The following is a 23,360-nucleotide window of genomic DNA, read 5'->3' as shown; positions in this document are numbered from 1 at the left end:
GGTGTGTGTGTAGGTGTGTGTGTGTGTGTAGGTATGTGTGTGTGTAGGTGTAGGTGTGTGTGTGTGTGTGTGTGTGTTTGTGGGTGTGTAGTGTGTGTGTGTGTGTAGGTTGTGTGTGTGGTGTAGGTGTGTGTGTAGGTGTGTGTGTGTGTGTGTAGGTGTGTGGTGTGTGTAGGTGTGTGTGTGTGTGTGTAGGTGTGTGTGTGTGTGTGTGTGTAGGTGTGTGTGGGTGGGTGTATGTGTGTGTGTGTGTGTGTAGGTGTGTGTGTAGGTGTGTGTGTGTGTGTGTGTAGGTGTGTGTGTGTGTGTAGGTGTGTAGGTGTGTGTGTGTGTGTGTGTGTGTGTAGGTGTGTGTGTGTGTGTAGGTGTGGTGTGTAGGTGTGTGTGTGTGTGTGTGTGTGTAGGTGTGTGTGTAGGTGTGTGTGTGTGTGTGTGTGTAGGTGTGTGTAGGTGTGTAGGTGTGTGTGTGTGTGTAGGTGTGTGTGTGTGTGGTGTGTGTATGTGTGTAGGTGTGTGTGTGTGTAGGTGTGTGTGTGTATGTGTGTGTGTGTGTGTGTGTGTAGTGTGTGTAGGTGTGTGTAGGTGTGTGTGTGTGTAGGTGTGTGTGTGTGTTAGGTGTGTAGGTGTGTGTGTGTGTGTGTGTGTAGGTGTGTGTGTGTAGGTGTGTGTGTGTTGGGGGTGTGTGTGTGTGTTTGTGTGTGTGTGTGTGTGTGTGTGTGTGTGTGTAGGTGTGTGTGTGTGTGTGTAGGTGTGTGTGTGTGTGTGTGTGTGTGTGTGTAGGTGTGTGTGTGTGTGTAGGTGTGTGTGTAGGTGTGTGTGTGTGTGTGTGTAGGTGTGTAGGTGTGTGTAGGTGTGTGTGTAGGTGTGTGTGTGTTGGGGGTGTGTGTGTGTGTTTGTGTGTGTGTGTAGGTGTGTGTGTGTGTGTAGGTGTGTAGGTGTGTGTGTGTAGGTGTGTGTGTGTAGGTGTGTGTGTGTGTGTAGGTGTGTGTGTGTAGGTGTGTGTGTGTAGGTGTGTGTGTGTGTGTAGGTGTGTGTGTGTAGGTGTGTGTGTGTAGGTGTGTGTGTGTAGGTGTGTGTGTGTGTAGGTGTGTGTGTGTGTAGGTGTGTGTGTAGGTGTGTGTGTGTGTGTGTGTGTAGGTGTGTGTGTAGGTGTGTGTGTGTAGGTGTGTGTGTGTGTGTAGGTGTGTGTGTGTGTGTGTGTAGGTGTGTGTGTGTGTGTAGGTGTGTGTAGGTGTGTGTGTGTGTGTGTGTGTGTAGGTGTGTGTGTGTAGGTGTGTGTGTGTGTAGGTGTGTAGGTGTGTGTGTGTGTGTAGGTGTGTGTGTGTGTAGGTGTGTGTGTGTAGGTGTGTGTGTGTGTAGGTGTGTGTGTTTGTGTGTGTAGGTGTGTGTGTGTAGGTTTGTATGTGTGTGTGTGTGTGTGTCGCATGTTACACATGGGATCACCTGATACTCGACTCAATGTTCTGCATTTAATGGATCCTCTGGTATGTGGTTATGAGTCAGGAGGAGACCATCGTGTTCCCAAGAAGCGAGACAGTGAGACGTAGTAACAATTACTATGCGCAATAAGAATTTGCCCCGTTACACAGGGAACTGTATGGGTTAATAATGTAACACAACTGTGTGAAAGGTCTCAGTGTCTCATTAAACACAAGTGTCATGGGACTGAGATTCCTCACCTTTATATCACTGGTACAGAAATAGCCACTGGGACTGTCTCCTTTTAGCTGTTCCGTGGGAAAATGTAACTCCCTTTACAACTGTACCTGCTGCGATTGTACAAAAATAGGATCAGTCACACACACTGACACTATTCATAAAATGTCTTTGTCTCTCGCTGCTCCTCGCACTTTCTTATAGTCGCACCTTATGCCAGTGCTCCCGCCCCTCCCGACCAAAGGGGTTGCGGCCTGGAGTCTATGGAAGACAATTCATAATTCGGAGCATTCTGTATAACGGGTTTCCTGATAACAGATTCCATACTTGTTAAGTAATATTTTCCATGGAACAGAATGCGAACAATGCTTTTATGGTGTAGATCATAAAGGGACAACATCACTAAAAGTAGACCGTGCATTAGTATGGACACTCCTACATTATACTAAAAGTTAACTCAAAGGTGAATTAAAGGAGAACCAAGATATTTTTAGGTCGGTCTGCAGATCAAGAATAACATACAAAAATCTCAGAATCCAGATACTGATCTGCCCTTCAGGCACCTGTTGATATACCTGATTAGAGATGTCGCGAACTGTTCGCCGGCGAACTTGTTCGCGCGAACATCGGGTGTTCGCGCTCGCCGGAAGTTCGCGAACGTCGCGCGACGTTCGCCATTTTGGGTTCGCCATTGTTGGCGCTTTTTTTTGCCCTCTCACCCCAGACCAGCAGGTACATGGCAGCCAATCAGGAAGCTCTCCCCTGGACCACTCCCCTTCCCTATAAAAACCGAAGCCCTGCAGCGTTTTTTCACTCTGCCTGTGTGTGCTGAAGAGATAGTGTAGGGAGAGAGCTGCTGCCTGTTAGTGATTTCAGGGACAGTTGAAAGTTTGCTGGCTAGTAATCGTTTTGATACTGCTCTGTTATTGGAGGGACAGAAGTCTGCAGGGGTTTGAGGGACATTTAAGCTTAGGTAGCTTTGCTGGCTAGTAATCTACCTTCTACTGCAGTGCTCTGTATGTAGCTGCAGTGGGCAGCTGTCCTGCTTCTGATCTCATCTGCTGACTGCTGCAATAACAGTAGTCCTTGTAAGGACTGCTTTTATTTATTTTTTTGTTGTTTTACTACTACTACTACTACTATAAGAGCCCAGTGCTATTAGTCTAGCAGTGTTGGGGAGTGGGACTGGTGTGCTAATCTGCTGCTCCTAGTAGTTCAGCAGCACCAACTTTCATTTTTTTTTTTAATATTCATTTTTTTTTTTATTTTACTTTTTTTTATTTTACTACCGCTGTAGTAGTGTATAAGTTGACCTTTTAGGCATTATTTGCCCTGTAGGCATTATTTGCACACTGTTTTCTTCAACCCGCCATCGAGCTGTGTGACCTTGTTCACATTCTGTCTAAATATCCATAATATTACCGTCTCCAGAAAAAACACCGGAGTCACTTTTTTCAAGCAGCATTCATATATTTTACGTAATCCGTATCCACCGCTGTAGTAGTGTATACGTTGGCCTTGTAGGCATTATTTGCACACTGTTTTCTTCAACCCGCCATCGAGCTGTGTGACCTTGTTCCCATTCTGTCTAAATATCCATAATATTACCGTCTCCAGAAAAAACACCGGAGTCACTTTTTTCAAGCAGCATTCATATATTTTTACGTAATCCGTATCCACCGCTGTAGTAGTGTATACGTTGGCCTTGTAGGCATTATTTGCACAGTGTTTTCTTCAACCCGCCATCGAGCTGTGTGAGCTTGTTCACATTTTGTCTAAATATTGATAATATTATCGTCTCTAGAAAAACCACTTGAGTTACTTTTTTTCAAGCAGCATTCATATATTTTACGTAATCCGTATCCACCGCTGTAGTAGTGTATACGTTGACCTTGTAGGCATTATTTGCACACTGTTTTCTTCAACCCGCCATCGAGCTGTGTGAGCTTGTTCACATTTTGTCTAAATATTGATAATATTATCGTCTCTAGAAAAACCACTTGAGTTACTTTTTTTCAAGCAGCATTCATATATTTTACGTAATCCGTATCCACCGCTGTAGTAGTGTATACGTTGACCTTGTAGGCATTATTTGCACACTGTTTTCTTCAACCCGCCATCGAGCTGTGTGACCTTGTTCACATTTTGTCTAAATTTGATAATATTATCGTCTCTAGAAAAACCACTTGAGTTACTTTTTTTCAAGCAGCATTCATATATTTTACGTAATCCGTATCCACCGCTGTAGTAGTGTATACGTTGACTTTGTAGGCATTATTTGCACAGTGTTTTCTTCAACCCGCCATCTAGCTGTGTGTATTATCGTTTCCAGAAAAACCAACTGAGTTTTTGTTGTTGTTGTTGTTTTTTTAAAAATAATGCCAGGCAAAGGCAGGCCGCCACGCAGAGGCCGTGCTAGGGGCCGTGCTGCTATGCAATCCTGTGGCCCTAGCAAATTGCCCAGTTTTAAAAAGCCAATGACCCTGAACTCCCAAAATGCTGAAGAGGTAGTTGACTGGCTTACACAGCACACCCCATCCTCTACCGTTTCTAACTTTACCACAACATCCTCCTCATCCTCCACTGCTATGGCCACCCCACGTAACACTTCCTCCACCACCGGTGCCCCTTCTTCACTGGGGTCAGAGGAGTTATTTTCCAATGAGTTTCTTGAACTGAGTAATGCGCAACCATTATTGCCAGAAGAAGATGAAGGAGATGAGGACCTTACACCAGATTTAATTCTGGCAGAGAACACGATAGAGATGGACATAATGAGTGATGAGGAGGAGGTCCCCGCTGCTGCTTCCTTCTGTGATGTGTCAGAAGAAATTGATGCATCTGAGGAGAATGATGATGAGGAGATTGATGTTTTGTGGGTGCCTAGTAGAAGAGAGCAAGAGGAGGGTAGTTCAGATGGAGAGACGGAGAGTCAGAGAGGCAGTAGGAGAATAAGACTTAGAAGAAGCAGGGAGGACAGCCCGCAGGGATCAGCAGGGCAACAACATGTATCGGCACCTGTGTTCAGCCGGCCAACGCACCCGCCATTGCCGCCAATACCGCCAACTCCGCCAACTTCTACTGTTACCGCCAGATCGCACACTTCCAAAAAGTCAGCAGTGTGGGATTTTTTTAATGTGTGTGCCTCTGACAAAAGCATTGTAATTTGCAATGAGTGCAGTCAGAAACTGAGCCTTGGTAAGCCCAACAGCCACATAGGTACAACTTCTATGCGAAGGCACATGAGCGGCAAGCACAAAGCACTTTGGGAGCAACACCTCAAAGGCAACAGGCAAACTAAAAGCCACACTCCTTCTGGTCCAGCATCTTACTGCTCTACCTCTGCTCTCCTTGACCCGTCTGAACCACCCTCCACTCCGCCTTCCACCTTGACCACCTGTTCCCATTCCCAGTCATCTGCCACCAGCCAAGTTTCTGTGAAGGCCATGTTTGAGCGTAAGAAGCCAATGTCTGACTGTCACCCCCTTGCCCGGCGTCTGACAGCTGGCTTGTCTGCACTCTTAGCCCGCCAGCTTTTACCATACCAGCTGGTGGACTCTGAGGCCTTCCGCAAATTTGTAGCAATTGGGACACCGCAGTGGAAGGTACCCAGCCGCAATTTTTTTTCTAAAAAGGGAATACCACACCTGTACCAACATGTGCAGAGCCAAGTTACCGCATCTCTGTCACTTAGTGTTGGGCCAAAGGTCCATATGACTACTGACGCATGGTCCTCCAAGCATGGTCAGGGCAGGTATGTCACCTACACTGCCCACTGGGTGAACTTGGTAATGGCTGGGAAGCAGGGAATGGGTAGCTCAACAACAACAGTGGAGTTGGTGTCACCGCCACGGATTGCACGCGGTTCTGCCACCACCTCTACTCCTCCATCGCTCTCTACCTCGTCTTCTTCTTCTTCTTACTCTGCTGCTGGGTCCTCCTTCTCCTCCTCCACACCTGTGCACCCCCAGCTCCCCCTAGGCTATTCGACGTGCCAGGTACGCCGTTGTCACGCTGTCTTGGGGATGACGTGCCTGGAAAGCAAAAACCATACCGGATCTGTACTCCTGTCATCTCTGCAGTCACAGGCCGATCGGTGGCTGACCCCACACCAACTGCAGATCGGAAAAGTGGTGTGTGACAATGGAAGCAATCTGTTGGCAGCGTTGAGACTAGGCAATTTAACACATGTGCCCTGCATGGCACATGTGTTAAATTTAATAGTCCAACGTTTTGTCTCCAAGTACCCAGGATTCCAGGACGTTCTCACCCAGTCCAGAAAGGTGTCGGCCCATTTCAGACGTTCCTACACAGCCATGGCACGCCTTGCTGACATTCAGCAGCGCTACAACATGCCAGTCAGGCGTTTGATTTCTGACAGCCAGACTCGCTGGAATTCAACGCTCCTTATGTTGGAACGTCTGCTGCAACAACAAAGGGCCGTCAACGAGTACCTTTTTGAACTGGGTGGTAGGACTGGATCTGCACAGCTGGGGATTTTTTTCCCCCGTTACTGGGTGCTTATGCGCGATGCCTGCAGGCTCATGCGACCTTTTGAAGAGGTGACAAATATGGTCAGTCGCACCGAAGGCACCATCAGCGACCTAATACCCTTCGCTTTCTTCCTGGAGCGTGCCGTGCGACGAGTGACAGATGAGGCTGTAGACCAGCGTGACGAGGAGCTGGAAGCGCACGATTTCTGGTCGGAATCACCAGAACGAACCCAGGCACCTGCTGCAACGCAGGGAGAGGTGCCAGAAGTGGAGTCAGAGGAGGAAGGTGGCTTTGTGGAGGAGGAGGAGGAGGACCAACAGGAGCAGGCTTCCCAGGGGGCTAGTGGTGACCTTTTGGGGACCCCTGGTCTTGTACGTGGCTGGGGGGAGGAGACCGTGGATGATGCAGTCCTTGATAATGAGGAAGCGGAGATGGATAGCTCTGCATCCAACCTTGTGAGAATGGGGTCTTTCATGCTGTCATGCCTGTTGAAGGACCCCCGTATCAAGAGGCTTAAGGAGAAGGACCTGTACTGGGTCGCAACGCTACTAGACCCTCGGTACAAGCATAAAGTGTCAGAAATGTTACCAACATACCACAAGTCCGAAAAGATGCGGCATTTACAAACCAGCCTGCAAAACATGTTGTACAATGCTTTTAAGGGTGATGTCACTTCAGGAACTCATCAACATTCCAGGGCAGAGGTGCCAGTAATCCTGCCACGAGCACACCTGCAAGGACAAAGCCCTTTGGCCAGTCTGTAACGTCAGACATGCAAATGTTTTTCTGTCCAAGGCAGCGCCACAACCCTTCTGGATCCACCCTCAAAGAACGCCTCGACCGGCAGGTAGCGGACTACCTGGCATTAACTGCAGATATCGACACTCTGAGGAGCGATGAACCCCTGGACTACTGGGTGCGCAGGCTTGATCTGTGGCCAGAGCTGTCACAATTTGCCATGAACCTCTTGTCTTGCCCAGCCTCAAGTGTGCTCTCAGAAAGGACCTTCAGTGCAGCAGGAGGGATTGTAACTGAGAAGAGAACTCGCCTAGGTCACAAAAGTGTTGATTACCTGACCTTTATTAAAATGAATGAGGGGTGGATCTCGGAGGGTTACTGCACGCCGGAAGACTTGTTCTGACTTCTATGCAGCTGTCCTTCTCTTCAAGCCTCATGACTCCACACACAGCTGTCCTTTAGCGTCCTCCTCCTCCCTCCGCCACCGTTACAAACTAGGGTGCAAACCCTACTGGTTTAATTTTTTCTGGCCTCTGTGCTTCAGTGGCTGCAACCAAAAAAATGCATATTTTCTGCATTTATATGGCATAATTTTTCTGGCCTCTGTGCTTCAGTGGCTGCAACCAAAAAAATTTATATTTTCAGCATTTATATGGCATAATTTTTCTGTCAACTGTGCTTCAGTGGCTGCGACCAAAAAAATGCATATTTTCTGCATTTATATGGCATAATTTTTCTGGCCTCTGTGCTTCAGTGGCTGCAACCAAAAAAATTTATATTTTCAGCATTTATATGGCATAATTTTTCTGGCAACTGTGCTTCAGTGGCTGCGACCAAAAAAATGACTATTTTCAGCATTTATATGGCATATTTTTTCTGGCCTCTGTGCTTCAGTGGCTGCAACCAAAAAAACTGGGCAAACAATGTCTACAAGGTCAACGTATGGCAAAAAATGACTATTTTCAGCATTTATATGGCATATTTTTTCTGGCAACTGTGCTTCAGTGGCTGCATCCAAAAAAATGCATATTTTCTGCATTTATATGGCATAATTTTTCTGGCCTCTGTGCTTCAGTGGCTGCAACCAAAAAAATGCATATTTTCTGCATTTATATGGCATAATTTTTCTGGCCTCTGTGCTTCAGTGGCTGCAACCAAAAAAATTTATATTTTCAGCATTTATATGGCATAATTTTTCTGGCAACTGTGCTTCAGTGGCTGCGACCAAAAAAATGACTATTTTCAGCATTTATATGGCATATTTTTTCTGGCCTCTGTGCTTCAGTGGCTGCGGCCAAAAAAACTGGGCAAACAATGCCTACAAGGTCAACGTATGGCAGTTGTTTAAAGAGAACAGCAGATTACTAGCCAGCAAAGCTACCTAAGCTAAAATGTCCCTCAAATCCCTGCAGACTTCTGTCCCTCCAATACAGAGCAGTATCAAGCAGATTACTAGCCAGCAAATTTACTATCATCTGTCCCTGAAATCACTAACAGCTCTCCCCCTACACTATCTCTTCCAAGCACACACAGGCAGATTTTTCAGATACATTTTTGCCCTTGATCCCCCTCTGGCATGCCACTGTCCAGGTCGTTGCACCCTTTAAACAACTTTAAAATCATTTTTCTGGCCAGAAATGTCTTTTCTAGATGTTAAAGTTCGCCTTCCCATTGAAGTCTATGGGGTTCGCGAACCGTTCGCGAACCGCTCGCGTTTTTGCGCAAGTTCGCGAATATGTTCGCGAACTTTTTTTCCGACGTTCGCTACATCCCTATACCTGATCTGATATATTGCTCATGGAATACATATGAGAGAGACATGAAACATCAGGTTGGTGAAGAACTGAAGTCAAACAGCTGCCAAAAAGGAAACGACTCTTGTTTTAATTAGGAAATAAATATCTTACACATGGACAAAGTCTTAAGGGCTTGAAAAAGAAAATTCTCCATTGTGCAGATACTTGGCTCGCGAACAGTAATTAAAAACTATTTTTGTAGTGACATTTATTTTCTCCCATTTACTGTCAACATGCCACCCACCTGGGAGCTTTCCTGGAATGTGATTGTGGGGGGCAATTCCGAGACGATATCCTCCCAACAAGATTAAAGCTGGCCTAAGCCATATGGAGCCCAGCACGGAGCAGGCATTTTAGCACTAGTCACAACTCACACTAAACGTAGAAAGTAGGCTATTTCTCATGTATTAAGTTGACTTTTAGGGGCAGATTTATCAAAAGTCAAAGTGAAAATTCGAATTAAAAAAATTCAAATTTCGTGCTAATTTTTGTGTACTTTGACTAGGGACCAGTTTAAATTCGATTCGAAATTTTTTTTTAAATTCAAAAATCGAAATTTATCATGTACTGTCTCTTTAAAAATTCGACTTCGACCATTCGCATCTAAAACCTGCCGAATTGCTGTTTGAGCCTATGGGGGACCTCCTAGAACTTATTTGGAGTCAATTGGTGGACTTTGAAAAAAATCGAAGGTTTTTTTTGGAAAAACTTTGAATTGAATTTGATCGAATGCGCTAATACTTTGATTTGTATGATTCAAATGGACCTATTCACCCAAAAAAAAAATTTAGATTTTTTTTGATAAATTTTGATTGGTCTTTTTTAATTTGAATTATGAAGTTATGGGAGTTAAAAAAAAACTCCCAATACTTTGAAATCTGACTCTTGATAAATCTGCTCCTTAGTATGTTATAGAATGCCTAATTCTAAGCAACATTTCAATTGGCCTTCAGTTTTTCTTTTTTTTTTAATAGCTTTTTAAATATATTGTATTTAAGATGCGAAACCAAAACTAGATTTCCGACTGCTCTGCGCATAAAATGAAACTGTCAGTTAAAGCATATTGGGGGCTTACCAGTCAAGAAAGAAGCTGCTCTGATGTTCTTCTGCTTAGGAAAGATTTGAGAGAGGTTTCTAATTTTATTCCTAAGCAGAAGAACATCAGAGCAGCCTCTTTCTTTCTCCTGACAACTTCCTTGACTACTTGGTGGTCAGACTGGTGGGAAACTGACCAGCAGGTGGCGCTGTTGTAACAAAATTCATTCATATTAACAGCACATGTATCCCTTAATATCTTGGAATTAAAAGAAAATAAATAATGAATGTAAATGACAATTCCATCATCAGTTTTACATTTATTTATTTTAAAAATGTACTTATCCTTTAAAGGCGGCTGTGAGACTTGATACAATAGTTGCTACTATTCCCCCACAGATGCTGCGGCTGAGAAACGGATCAACTAATGGAGCAAATTATAACAGTTCAGATTCTGCCCCTGGATCGCTGAGCTGCCAGACTGAAACACCAGTGACACCACAATTCAACATTAATCTTCAATTTTGGAAAAATGGTAAAAAATAAAAGATGGCAAGTAATTGAAAAAAGTCTTGATTTCTGCTGAACAGTCTTAAAACAACTGAACTGGAAAGAGTTGAGAAACTTTCCTCAGGTGGAAGCAGCCACAGGGGCAGCAAAAAGAAGCCGCCGGTAACTTAAAGAGCTGAAATTCAGATTCTGGAATTTTGGCTTTTCTATTGCAGAGATTACTAGCACTAGTGATGCACCCCCCCCCCCTCAATCTGGGGATTCAAATAATTGTCATATTATCACCAGTGACATTTGCTGCATCATTGCTACATAGACTAGTTCTGCTGAACCATGATGATCCCATTTATTGATCCAACTATTTTGCCTCTCAGACTTCTTCAAGCTTAGTGCAACTGCTACTCCTTCTATTGTGTACACATGGGCTTCTGTATCAGACTTCCTGTTTTCAGCTTAAACCTCCAGGGCTAGGGCTTGAGCATGCTCAGTTTGTTCCTCTCTCCCTCCTCCCCTCCCTGCTGAAATCTGAGCCCAGAGCTATGAGTGAGCAGGGAGAGACTCAGGCAGGAAGTGATGTCACAACAAGCTAATATGGCAGCTGCTATCCTAAACAAACAGAGAGTTTCTACAGCAGTTTACTCAGGTATGGTAAAACATTCTGCAGAATACATATAGTGTTATAGCTTGCACTATTGTGGCTAATCTATTGGCAATAAACTGCTCCGGTAGCTTTCCTTCTTCTTTAAGGTTGGTCTCCATGGCACTTTAGCACCCCTGAGATTAAATGATTAAAAGCACAACCCCCCATACCATGCATCCCTGACATAATGAACCCTTTACCTCTTGTCCATACAATAAAGATTAACCTAATCCCAATGGCATGTTGTACATAAGGCGGAGCATTAGCTGCAGGAGAGAACAATGGGGCCATTGGGAAAGAATGGATCTGGTCCAACTCACCATGTGTAGGAATGTGCCCCCCGGGCCTGATGTGGCTTTTACTAACCTTCATCCGACCCAATAGTTGCACATTCACTGGGAAATATACACACACCTAGAATAAAGGGAATAATGTACAAAACACCTATTGTTTTTTTTTTGTTTTTGTTTTTTTTACATTATTTTCTTTTAATTATACTAATTCTTATTAAAATGTCTGTCAGTCTGCAGTGTGTCAGCAATATTCGTACAGAATCAGTATATAATATATCTCCTTTTATAAATAACTCCTTCGAGGAGTCCCGGTAAAGCTGCTCATACACAGGCACAGCCACAAAGTCATTAGATGATTGAGACGCTCAGATCTTTTGGCCCCCCAGGATCCTGTGCAGATTCTTTGGAATCTACTCACCCAATGGGAATTTCCGACCTCTTCCCACAATATTAAATCCTGATGAAAGCCCAATACATTGGCTGCTGTATGGATGAGTATGGATTAGTATGGACGAGTATGGATCAGTATGGACGAGTATGGATCAGTATGGACGAGTTTGGACGAGTATGGATGAGTATGGACGAGGCAAGCATTATTGGCCCATTGTTGGGAAGATGAAGTCACTAGAAGTAGCCCTATCTCAGGTACCTTCCTCTATTGAGCAGTAAGCAGTTTGGTAGCTAATAAGGTTCTATCATGTGGCAATGCCTTTATTCAAGGTTCCATTAGATGAGAAGATTTATCACGACTACTAATCCCCTGGCAATAGTATAAATGGCGACAGCAGACTCTGCAGCAGGAATGTTGCCAGGTTGCCCTGAGCTGTGCGTTCAATACTGATCCATCCAGGTGACTATGTACCAACCAATAGTACAGGTATGGGATCTGTTATTCAGAACGCTCGGGACCTGGGGTTTTTTGGATAATGGATCTTTCCATAATTTGGATTTTCATACCTTAAGTCTACTAAAAATCATATAAACATTAAATAAACCCAATAGGCTGGTTTTGCTTCCAATAAGGATTAATTATATCTTAGTTGGAGCCAAGTACATGGTACTGTTTTATTATTTACAAAGAAAACTGAAATATTTTTTTTTAAATTAGGATTATTTGGATTAAACGGAGTCTATTAGAGACAGCTAGCGATGGACGAATGTGTCCCGTTTTGCAGTAAAATTCTCAAAATTCCATTGAAATTCCATTGAAATCAATGGGCGTCAAAATGATTTTGATGTGACAATTTTTACACAAGCGACTTTTTTTGTCGCAGTGAAATTTTTGGCCAGCGAATTTCCACAGCAGTTTTGCGGAGCAATTCGCAGGTGGGTAAATTATGAAATTAGTTGCAAATCCATGCCTGGAGAATAAATTCGCCCATCACTGGAGACGGCCTTTCCGTAATTCAGAGCTTTCTGGATAATGGGTTTCCTGATAACGGATCCCATACCTGTACCAAAGAAGCATTGGCACTAGGGTTATTCAATTAATCACCTTCCTGCTAAGTGGCTTCTGGGAGGCCCTGGAGAATTGAGAGCTCAGTGGGGCCCCTGACTGGGACTCATTTTCAGTGCAAGAGTGTAACAAGGGACTGTGGGAAGCAGGGTCAGACTGGAGGGCCCGGGACCACCTGGACTGCCCCCCCTACTGTGATGTGCCGCTTGGCGCGCATGCATAAATTCGTTGCTCAGCACGCATGTGCGTATGGCGGCACGCAAATGCGCGACCATCGTTGTACAATCCGAATATCGGGAGAGGGGTTCTGGCCCGGCGAGGACTCATGAGGGTCGTGGCCCACCAGGTTTTTTCCCGGTGTCTCGATGGGCCAGTCCGACCCTGGTGGGAAGGGTCCCTATGATGATTTGCTATGGTGCCAACTTCCATTAACACAACTGATGGTCTGAACTTTTCCAACTCACCGCAACTCCCAGCATCCCCTGTAACATCCTGACTCAAAGATTAAGTTTCCATTCTAAACAAGTCACGCAAGCTTATCAACTTACCCTTTTATTTTCAGGCTGAATACCTACAGTACTAAATAGAAAGTCTCCTCTTGTTGTGTCTGCATGATGATGAATTGCAACTTCACATAAATGTTTTCTTCATTTGGAAAGTCCAGGAAAGTTGTTGATCTGATAAAGGAAATGGCCCCTCCCCTTCAACTCAAATAACAACTCTTTTATTTACTTTTTAAAAAAAACAAATCCCAGGAAAGTCTTGGCTCAGAGCTGCCCTACCTGCCTTCTGCCCAGACATTATTGGTATGAGTAGAGCTACAGAGCTTATATATTATAGGGGCAATATAAATGTACATGTATTGTTCTGATATACTACAGGATATCAGTATTTTTCCCAGTGCTGAGTACCAAGTAGGTAGAACATAGACCATGAGTATCTCTCCTTCTCTTGTTAGGACTTCATTCTCTCTCTTGCTAATAAAGGATGCTAACGAATCATATACAGATTTGGGACCTGTTATCCAGAATGCTCGGGACCTGGGTTTTTCCAAAATTTGGATCTACATACCTTAATGTAATACTGTCATGGGAAAACATGTATTTTTCAAAACACATCAGTTAATAGAGCTGCTCCAGCAGAATTCTGCACTGAAATCCATTTCTCAAAAGAGCAAACAGATTTTTTTATATTCAGTTTTGAAATCTGACATGGGGCTAGATATATTGTCAGTTTCCCAGCTGCCCCCAGTCATGTGAATTGTGCTCTGATAAACTTCAGTCACTCTTTACTACTGTACTGCAAGTTGGACTGATATCATCCCTCTTCCTTCACCCCCCCCAGCAGCCTAAGAAAAGAACAATGGGAAAGTAATAGATAGCAGCTGCCTGGTAGATCTGAGAACAACACGCAATAGTAAAATCCAGGTCCCACTGAGACACATTCAGTTACATTGAGTAGGAGAAACAACAGCCTGCCAGAAAGCAGTTCCATCGTAAAGTCTAGGCACAAGTCACATGACTGGGGGCAGCCGGGAAACTGACAATATGTCTAGCCCCATGTCAGATTTCAAAATTGAATATAAAAAATCTGTTTGTTCTTTTGAGAATTGGATTTCAGTGCAGAATTCTGCTGGAGCAGCACTATTAACTGATACGCTTTGAAAAAACTGTGTTTTTCCATGACAGTATCCTTTTAAGTCTGCTAAAACAATACTTAAACCCAATAGGCTGGTTTTGCCTCCAATAAGGATTAATTATATCTTAGTTGGGATCAAGTAAAAGCTACTGTTTTATTATTTTTCATTTTTATAAATTTGAATTATTTTATTCAAATTGAATCTATGGGAGGTGGCCTTCATGTAATTTGGAGTTTCTAGATAATGGGTTTCCAGAAAATGGATCCCACACCATCTCTAGAAACCTCCCAAGGAATCTGGGAGTCCACGGCTTGTTTGCTATAGGGACATTGTTATACCGGAGCAGTCAACAGTCAGACTCCTAGAGCAATGCATGCTGGGTATTCCTAAAGGAAATGGAATTTCTATCAAACATGAAAAAATGAATATTATATATTTTGCTTTGTTTCCCCAAAGTGAGCAGAGAAGCAGAAAAGAACAGGAAATCTTGTTATTCTGGGTCTCCTTATTGTTCATCTTCCTGTTTAGTGGAATTGTTATGGGCCTGTGAAATTCCCTTCATCGTATTATTCTTCATATTATTAGGGAAAATGTTGTTTTTGAGATTTAAAGACAGCGGAATGTGAAAGAGTAGAGATAAATACACACAGGCCATGGTCTGGGTTCCTCAGGAAGGGAAACCTAAGATATAGCAGGAATTAGCAATAAAGGGTTAACCCTGCTTAAATATGAATTAGCGGTTCAAATACTATTCTGTGCCACGAGCATTACCTCTATCCTACAGCAGATATTAATAATGATATAGGTTTAGTTCTCCTTTAATGGATTGTTCAACTTTGAGTTAACTTTTAGCGGCAGATTTATCAATGGTCAAATTTCGAGGCGATTTTTTTTTTAACCTCCCACCACCTCAAAATTCGAATAAAAAAAGACCAACTGAAACTTATTTTAAAAAATTAAATTTTTTAACTTCGGGTGAATAGGCTGTATTTGATAATTCAATTGGAATTCGGATCATATTCGATCGAATTCAAATCGAAGTATTTTCCAAAAAAAACTTATATTTTTAAAAGTCCACCAAATGACTCCAAATAGGTTCTCGGAGGTCCCCCATAGGCTAAAACAGCAATTCGGCAGTGTGTGTTACTTCATGGCTCTTCTGGGGTAAAAAGAGGAATATTCATGACTCTAATTAGCAACATTGCAAGTTCCGCTCCATTGGACAAAAGTTTTCTGATAAAAGGATTAAGTGGGTCAGAAACTTCACAAATGAAACTCTGTGCCAATAAAGAGATTATGAAGAATATGTAGCCATTAAAGGTACTTGATAAACTGCAACTACCGTGTTGTTTTGTACAGAGACAGGTATCCGGAAACACAGTATACAGAAAGCTCAGAATTATGGAAAGGCGATTTCCCAGCCAGAAAAAGATACAAAGTTTCTAAAACTTAATTGGCTTTTGGAAGAGAGCCCAAAATGGCAGGTGTGCTTAGATACATCTGTAACAATTTAAGATAAGCAAAAAAAAAAAAAAAAAATTGTAACTATTTAAGATAAGCAAAGAAACAATTGTAACAATTTAAAATAAGCAAAGAAACAATTGTAACAATTTAAAATAAGCAGGTCTCTTGGGGAAACTGAGACTTGCAGCTTAAAGGGCAATTCATCTTCATTAGCAAAACTGTAATAACACATAAAAACCACAGAAATGTCTTCAAACTTCCATACTCTGCCAAATGTTGTAAAATGGACATGGTAATTAGGGGGTGTGGCCATAAAATGGCGTGGCCAAAATGTCCGTCTCGCTCTGTGCAACAAAACTTTTTGGCCCTCTTTCTATTTTTAAACTGTTGGGAGGTATGACAGTTTGCAAACTTATTAATAACTGTTTATATGCCACTGCAAACTAGTTCTTCAGCACCTACAGCCTGCAGCGAGCCACAGCATCAGATAGTTACACCTGTAGAATCAGTGCACATGCTGCACAGCAATTAATGCTGATTACAGATTATTTCTGCTGCAAGATATACAATTTACTATTTTACATAAGCCACACTAATATATTATATGATTGCTGTTTGTTATATGATTGTTAGTACAGTCCTTGTTCTAGTACCTGTAAACTGTATTACAGTTCTAGTACCTGTAAACTGTATGTTCCTGTTGTCGTTCAGATCCCTGCAGTAAATGGAATTTTTTCTCTCCTACCCTCCCCTCTCACTCTGAATTAATTTTCATATGTGTAGCTACAGACAAGCTTGGTGGTGGCATCATACTAACAGGGCTGCATTTCATTGGCAGAGACTGGGCATCTTGTTGAACCAGAAGGAAGAGTGGGTGCTGGTGCAAAGTGCAAAGAAATCCTGCAAGAGAACCTGTCCCATTCTGCAATAAACAGACTCTCCATGAGAAAACTGAACTTTCAGCACGACAATGATCCCAAACACAAGGCCAAGTAACATTTTAATATAAAGGTGAATGTCCTACAGTGACCCAGTCACAGCCCCAATCTCAATACAGCTAAGAATCTTTTTGAAAATAAAGGCGCATTCAGATGTTCTACCAAGTATTGACGCAAGGGTTTAAATACATATACAGGTATGGAACCTGTTATCCAGAATGCTTGTGACCTGGGGTTTTTCGGATAACGGATCTTTCAATAATTTGGGTCTTAAGTCTACCTGAAAATCATATAAACATGAAATAAACCCAATAGGCTGATTTTGCCTCCAATAAGGATTAATTATATCTTAGTTGGGACCAAGTACAAGTTACTGTTTTATTATTACACAGAAAAAAGTAAATCGCTTTTAAAGATTTAAAATTGGATAAAATTGGGTCTATGGGAGACAGCCTTTCTGTAATTCTGGGCTTTCTGGATAAAGGGTTTCCAGATAACAGATCCCATACCTGTATAACCAACAAATGTCTATTTGTTTATGTAGGAGGTTACAGTTGCTCACCATTACTTCAGGCAGTCTCCACGGTCAGACTGGGATGGTGGCACACTGGGAAAAAGTTCAGGGGGAGCCACCAAACCAGTTCCCCTGATGCATCCACAAACAGGAAAAAAGGTAAGCGTTGGGGGGGGCTGGAGGGAGTTTGCAGCTGCTGAGAGGGGAGGGCCTGGCCGATGCTTCTTCGCCACTGGGGCGGGCGGCCCGGGAGGGGAGGCAGTGTGGGGGCCCTGAAGCAGTAGTGAGAGGGCCCCAATCCAACCCTGGCAGTCTCCATAAGGGTTAAAGGAAAACTATACCCCCAAAATGAATACTTAAGCAACAGATAGTTTATATCAAATTGAATGACATATTAAAGAATCTTACCAAACTGGAATATATATTTACATAAATATTGCCCTTTTACATCTCTTGCCTTGAACCACCATTTGGTGACTCTATCTGTGCTGCCTCAGAGATCACCTGACCAGAAATACTACAACACTAACTGTAACAGGAAGAAGTGAGGAAGCAAAAGGCGGAACTCTGTCTGTTAATTGGCTCATGTGACCTTACATGTGGTTTGTATGTGAGCACAGTGAATCTTACGATCTCAGGGGGCGGCCCTTATTTTTTAAAATGGCAATTTTCTATTTATGATTACCCAATGGCACATACTACTTAAAAAGTATATTATTATGATAATGGTTCATTTACATGAAGCAGGGTTTTACACATGAGCTGTTTTACTCAGTATCTTTTAATAGAGACCTACATTGTTTGGGGGGTATAGTTTTCCTTTAAGCAAGCTGAGGGCCGCTCCTGTTTTGCAGCTGGAGGGGGAGCTGTTACCATTGTAGGTCAGTTTCCCAGAAGTTCTGAAATTGGCCAGGGGTGTCAGGTTTTCTAGTCTGTAAAAAGGAAAATCATCATGAACTTGGTCACTTTAGACCCCACATGCTGGAGAGGTTGGTTGTGCCATAAAAGCCTGAAGTGGAGGTAGGTCAGTGTAAGGAAAGAACTGTAATAGTCTCTCTGGTAGTGAGAGACAGGAAGAGGGTAGTTAGTAGAGCAGCCAGAGGCTCCAACAAGGAGACCAGAACAGATTAATGACTTAATGCTTACATCCCACAGCAGACACCTACCTGCCAAATCCTACCTTAGTGCACTGTACGTTCTGCTTATGTTTGCAGAGGAGTCAGAACTTGTCCAGTATTTGAATTACATAGAGCATCTCCTCTATATATATTTGCTGGGTATTTGGACAACTTCTTTCACTTTCCTTCCATTGTTGACATCCTATAAGACCTAGAACATAAGGATTCCAAAGGGCAGATTTCCTAAAGGTTGAAGTGACTAATGAAAATTCGCCAGCGTGACGTCATTTAGGGCCTTCACCGATTTCCTAACGGGCGCAGGTGTCACTTCGCTAGCAAAGGAAATAGACACTAGAGTTGCGAATGGACATTATTCCACAAATTCAATAAGATGCGGATTTTACTGAACGTTACCTCTTTTGCCAGACTTGCCTTTCGCTAGCTCAGACCAGACGAAGTGCATTGGAGTGTATAGATCTTCTTTATATTGTAGTCCCAAAAGTCACTGGGGTCTTTTCCTTTTTTTCAGAGTGATAGGCTGCAAAGGTCTGTAAATTCTTTTTTGGGTAACCGGGTTCTCCCCTACATTTCCTAACATATGGAACATTAACGTTACAGTGGGCTCATGTGTAGGGCAATATAACAACTCTATTGTATTTATTAATGTTCCCTGGACTTGTGTAGTGTAATGTATTTGCTGCAACATATACGTCCATTCAACTTTATCATTTCCCGCCGTATGCAAATTAGGCAACGTTAGCACATCTTCGCTTTGATTTCCGAAGTAACGCTAGCGAAAATTCGCCAGCGTTCCGCGCCCTGGACGCAACTTTGCACTTTAGTGAGTTAGCATTGTCTTAGCGAATTTACGTCTGGACGAAGTGTTGCGATGGTTGCTGAGCCGTCGCTGGCGAATTTTCGCCGGTTAGGGAATATGCCCCTATATCCGCAGTTACCACAAGCTCTAGCCTTGCTCACACTGGGCTTTTAATTAGCTTTTAATTATCTGGGCAGTGACATGTTGATGTATGATATACACCTGGTCTTCCTATACTCTACAGATGCGCAAGTAATGCAGTTGTCTTCCAGGGGAGTTTGTCTTTTCAGTGCCATTGGCCTTAAACAGATACTGACAGATATTATTACTACTACTACTATTATTACTATTACTGATAGATATTAAAAAAGGTTATTTTCTGGTGTCAGTGTTCCAACTTGCATTTGAAATTACACATTTTTAATAAATGTATATGCATTTGACTTTAAATGTAATTTTTTTCCTGCCATTCTCTTCTCAGGTTCAGCCGACAGAAGCAACAGAACAGACGGCACCTCTCCTCCAGCCAAGACTTCTGTTCCTACAATATCAGTGATAACACACAGAACATACAGTACATTTGTGGAATGGGAGTCTTGGCTGGAGCAGAGCAACGGGGTCAATAACCCCCAACTATATTGGAAAGTTGCTTAAAATTTACATTTTCTTTCATTATGCAAATAAAAATGTGTGTGTCTTGAAAAGCTGCCAGAGAAACAGACCCCAGACCTCTCCTTCAGAACATTCCATCAGTCAATTGCACATTGCGGCACTTTATATCCCTCCTGTGTTTGGGGGACCTCACTGCAAAATATAGCAGAAACCAGAACAGCAAAGTATCAGGGGTTGTTCTGTGACCATATAAAGGCACAAGGCTGCAGGCTGAGTTATACAGGGAACTCTGAGTATCACTCATGTATTATAAGGGATAATGTACCCCCTACTGTAAATGATAAGGATATTAGAAGTCACTGAGGGGTTGTTCTGTGACCATATAAAGGCACAAGGCTGCAGGCTGAGTTATACAGGGAACTCTGAGTATCACTCATGTATTATAAGGGATAATGTACCCCCTACTATAAATAATAAGGATATTAGAAGTCCCTGAGGGGTTGTTCTGTGACCATATAAAGGCACAAGGCTGCAGGCTGAGTTATACAGGGAACTCTAAGTATCACTCATGTATTATAAGGGATAATGTACCCCCTACTGTAAATGATAAGGATATTAGAAGTCACTGAGGGGTTGGTCTGTGACCATATAAAGACACAAGGCTGCAGGCTGAGTTATACAGGGAACTCTGAGTATCACTCATGTATTATAAGGGATAATGTACCCCCTACTGTAAATGATAAGGATATTAGAAGTCACTGAGGGGTTGTTCTGTGACCATATAAAGGCACAAGGCTGCAGGCTGAGTTATACAGGGAACTCTAAGTATCACTCATGTATTATAAGGGATAATGTACCCCCTACTGTAAATGATAAGGATATTAGAAGTCACTGAGGGGTTGGTCTGTGACCATATAAAGACACAAGGCTGCAGGCTGAGTTATACAGGGAACTCTGAGTATCACTCATGTATTATAAGGGATAATGTACCCCCTACTGTAAATGATAAGGATATTAGAAGTCACTCAGGGGTTCTGTGACCATATAAAGACACAAGGCTGCAGGCTGAGTTATACAGGGAACTCTGAGTATCACTTGTGCATTATAAGGGATAATGTACCCCCTACTGCATATGATAAGGATATTGTACTTGATCCAAATAAGATATAATTAATCCTTATTGGAGGCAAAATCAGCCTAAGGTATGAAAATAACGGATAGATCTGCTATGCAGAAAACCGCAGGTCTTCCTATTATAGGAATTCCGGACAATAGGTCCCATATCTGTACTAATAGTGAGGCTTTGCCACAGTCTGTAAGTGCACAAAATATCCATATAGGGGGGCACTAGTACATTACTGAAGAGCCATTGAATCTCCAACAAGACCTCGGTCCGACCCAGATCACAGATGTAAATAATTAACACTATTAGAACTTACATTTTTGGAATATTATTTCTCATTATTTCCAAATGAATATGTGTCTGTGGATGAAAATCCGTTTCTGTTCCTGTACTACAGATTTTATAACCAGAGAGAATCCCGTTATGTTTAATAACAGTTCTCATCGTGGGGATTTTATTTGATGCAATTTGTGCAGAAGGTTAATATTCTTACAGAGGTCATGGGAACATTCTGTTGCTCCTTCCCTGTGTACAAACGAGCCTCTGACTTGTCGGACAATAGCAAAGACATTGGTCTGTATGTGTGTGTATTTACGAGGGGCGCAGAGTTCCAATTCCCAGCCGTTGGCTAAATATATTACTGAATGGGCTGAGATTCCCATACACTGAATGGATTGTTCCACAGCGGAAACAGGAGGCTCCGTATAGACTAAACTCATCTTTTCCATTCTACCTTTCCTTTTCTCTCCCCCTCTCTCTGTAAATAATGGTACAGGTATGGGACCTGTTATCGAGAATGCTCGGGACCTGGGGTTTTCCGGATAATGGATCTTTACGTAATTTGGATCTTCATACCTTGAGTCTACTATCATGTAAATTAAGGATTAATTATATCTTAGTTGGGATCAAGTACAAGATACTGTTTAATATCACAGAGAAAAAGGAAATCATTTTTAAAAATGTAAATTATTTGCAAAAAAAAAAAGTTTATGGGAGACAGCCTTTCCGTAATTCGGAGCTTTCTGGATATTGGGTTTCCGGATAACGGATCCAATGCCTGTAGAAGAAATATAGAAAGTGAGGGGGCATTCCAGGGGACACCCTTGTGCCGGTCACTCTGGATGCTGCTCTGCAACGTGACAATGGTTTGTGCTCCATTCTAGGAGAGAAATGTTTGGGCACAACCTTTGAGGTGCCTCACACTTGCTTTTTCGCCTCTGCACCTTGCACAAAACTTCATAAATGAGCCAGTGATCCTTTTCTATGTAACATCAGTTTCTTGATGGCTAAGGCCATAGGGATTTTTATTATAAAAAAAAAAAAAAATACACTTACATTAATTCATCAAAATATAACATAATATTAGCAAATCCAAAAGCCACAAACCCACCCATACACCTTCCTGCCCGCAGAGTCCATCCCTCTGTCCATAGGCAAAAGTCCAAAGAAAAACCCTCCAACCCACCAATTCACAAGGCCAAACTCGCAAAGTCTTGGCTAAGGCCATAGGGTCAGACTGGCCACCAGGGTGCCAGGAGAAATTCCAATGGGCCACCACTGCCTCATGTCAGCACGGTGTGTTCATCAGGAGGTTTAAGTGTGGGGTGGGGTAGGGTGGATTCAGGTAGGTCATTGGATTCAAGTCTTCTAGTTGGCCCACGGGCTCCTTGCTTCAGCACTGCAACTACCTAGGTAGCCCAACACAGACCTATGTGAAGTACCATCCAGTCTGTGTGATGGGTTTGCAGGCCCAGATTGGCTGTGAGTTCTGGTAAATGCTAGAGGGGTTGTTCTCCAGCATCATACTTGGTGGGGGGGGGTCTAGGCCCTCTGAGGCTGCCACATGAGGGGACAACACACCCCAGTTAGATCTAAGGCTAAGGCCACACTAGGCGATAGCGCCGCGATTTGACTCGCGGCGACTTTTCGCCGCGACTTTTAAGCCGCAATCGCTGGGGAAACTTTTGCGCTGGCGTCTATGGGGAATCGCGAAAAATCGCCAGCGTAAAAACACACGCGGCGATCTTTTTTCTATTGTCACTCGAAATCGCCTAGCGAGGCAATTTCGAGCGACAGTAGAGAAAAGATCGCCGCGTGTGTTTTTACGCTGGCGATTTTTCGCGATTCCCCATAGACGCCAGCGCAAAAGTTTCCCCAGCGATTGCGGCTTAAAAGTCGCGGCGAAAAGTCGCCGCGAGTCAAATCGCGGCGCTATCGCCTAGTGTGGCCTTAGCCTAATGGATTGCTAGATGTAATGGATTGTTAGATCTAATGGATTGTTAGATGTGGGCCAAAGTTTTGTTACATTAACCCATAAGAGCACATGTATGTGGGCTGCATTTTACTCGGAGTCTGGCCCTGTGGGTTCACTGGGGACAGGGCCGGACCAACTTACCAGTGTGCTCAAGGCACAGAACGCTCATCACCCTCCCCTCCCCGTGTGTGTGTGTTAGTATGGACCCCCACCACTAGCTCTTTCTACTGCTTACCTGTGGCAGGCGGGGGGGGGGGAAGCAA

The sequence above is a fragment of the Xenopus laevis genome, chromosome 1S (assembly GCF_017654675.1).
Source record: "Xenopus laevis strain J_2021 chromosome 1S, Xenopus_laevis_v10.1, whole genome shotgun sequence".
NCBI classification, from domain to species: Eukaryota; Metazoa; Chordata; class Amphibia; order Anura; family Pipidae; genus Xenopus; species Xenopus laevis.
The sequence above is the reverse complement of the archived record's forward strand: the minus strand, read 5'-3'. Positions refer to the sequence as shown.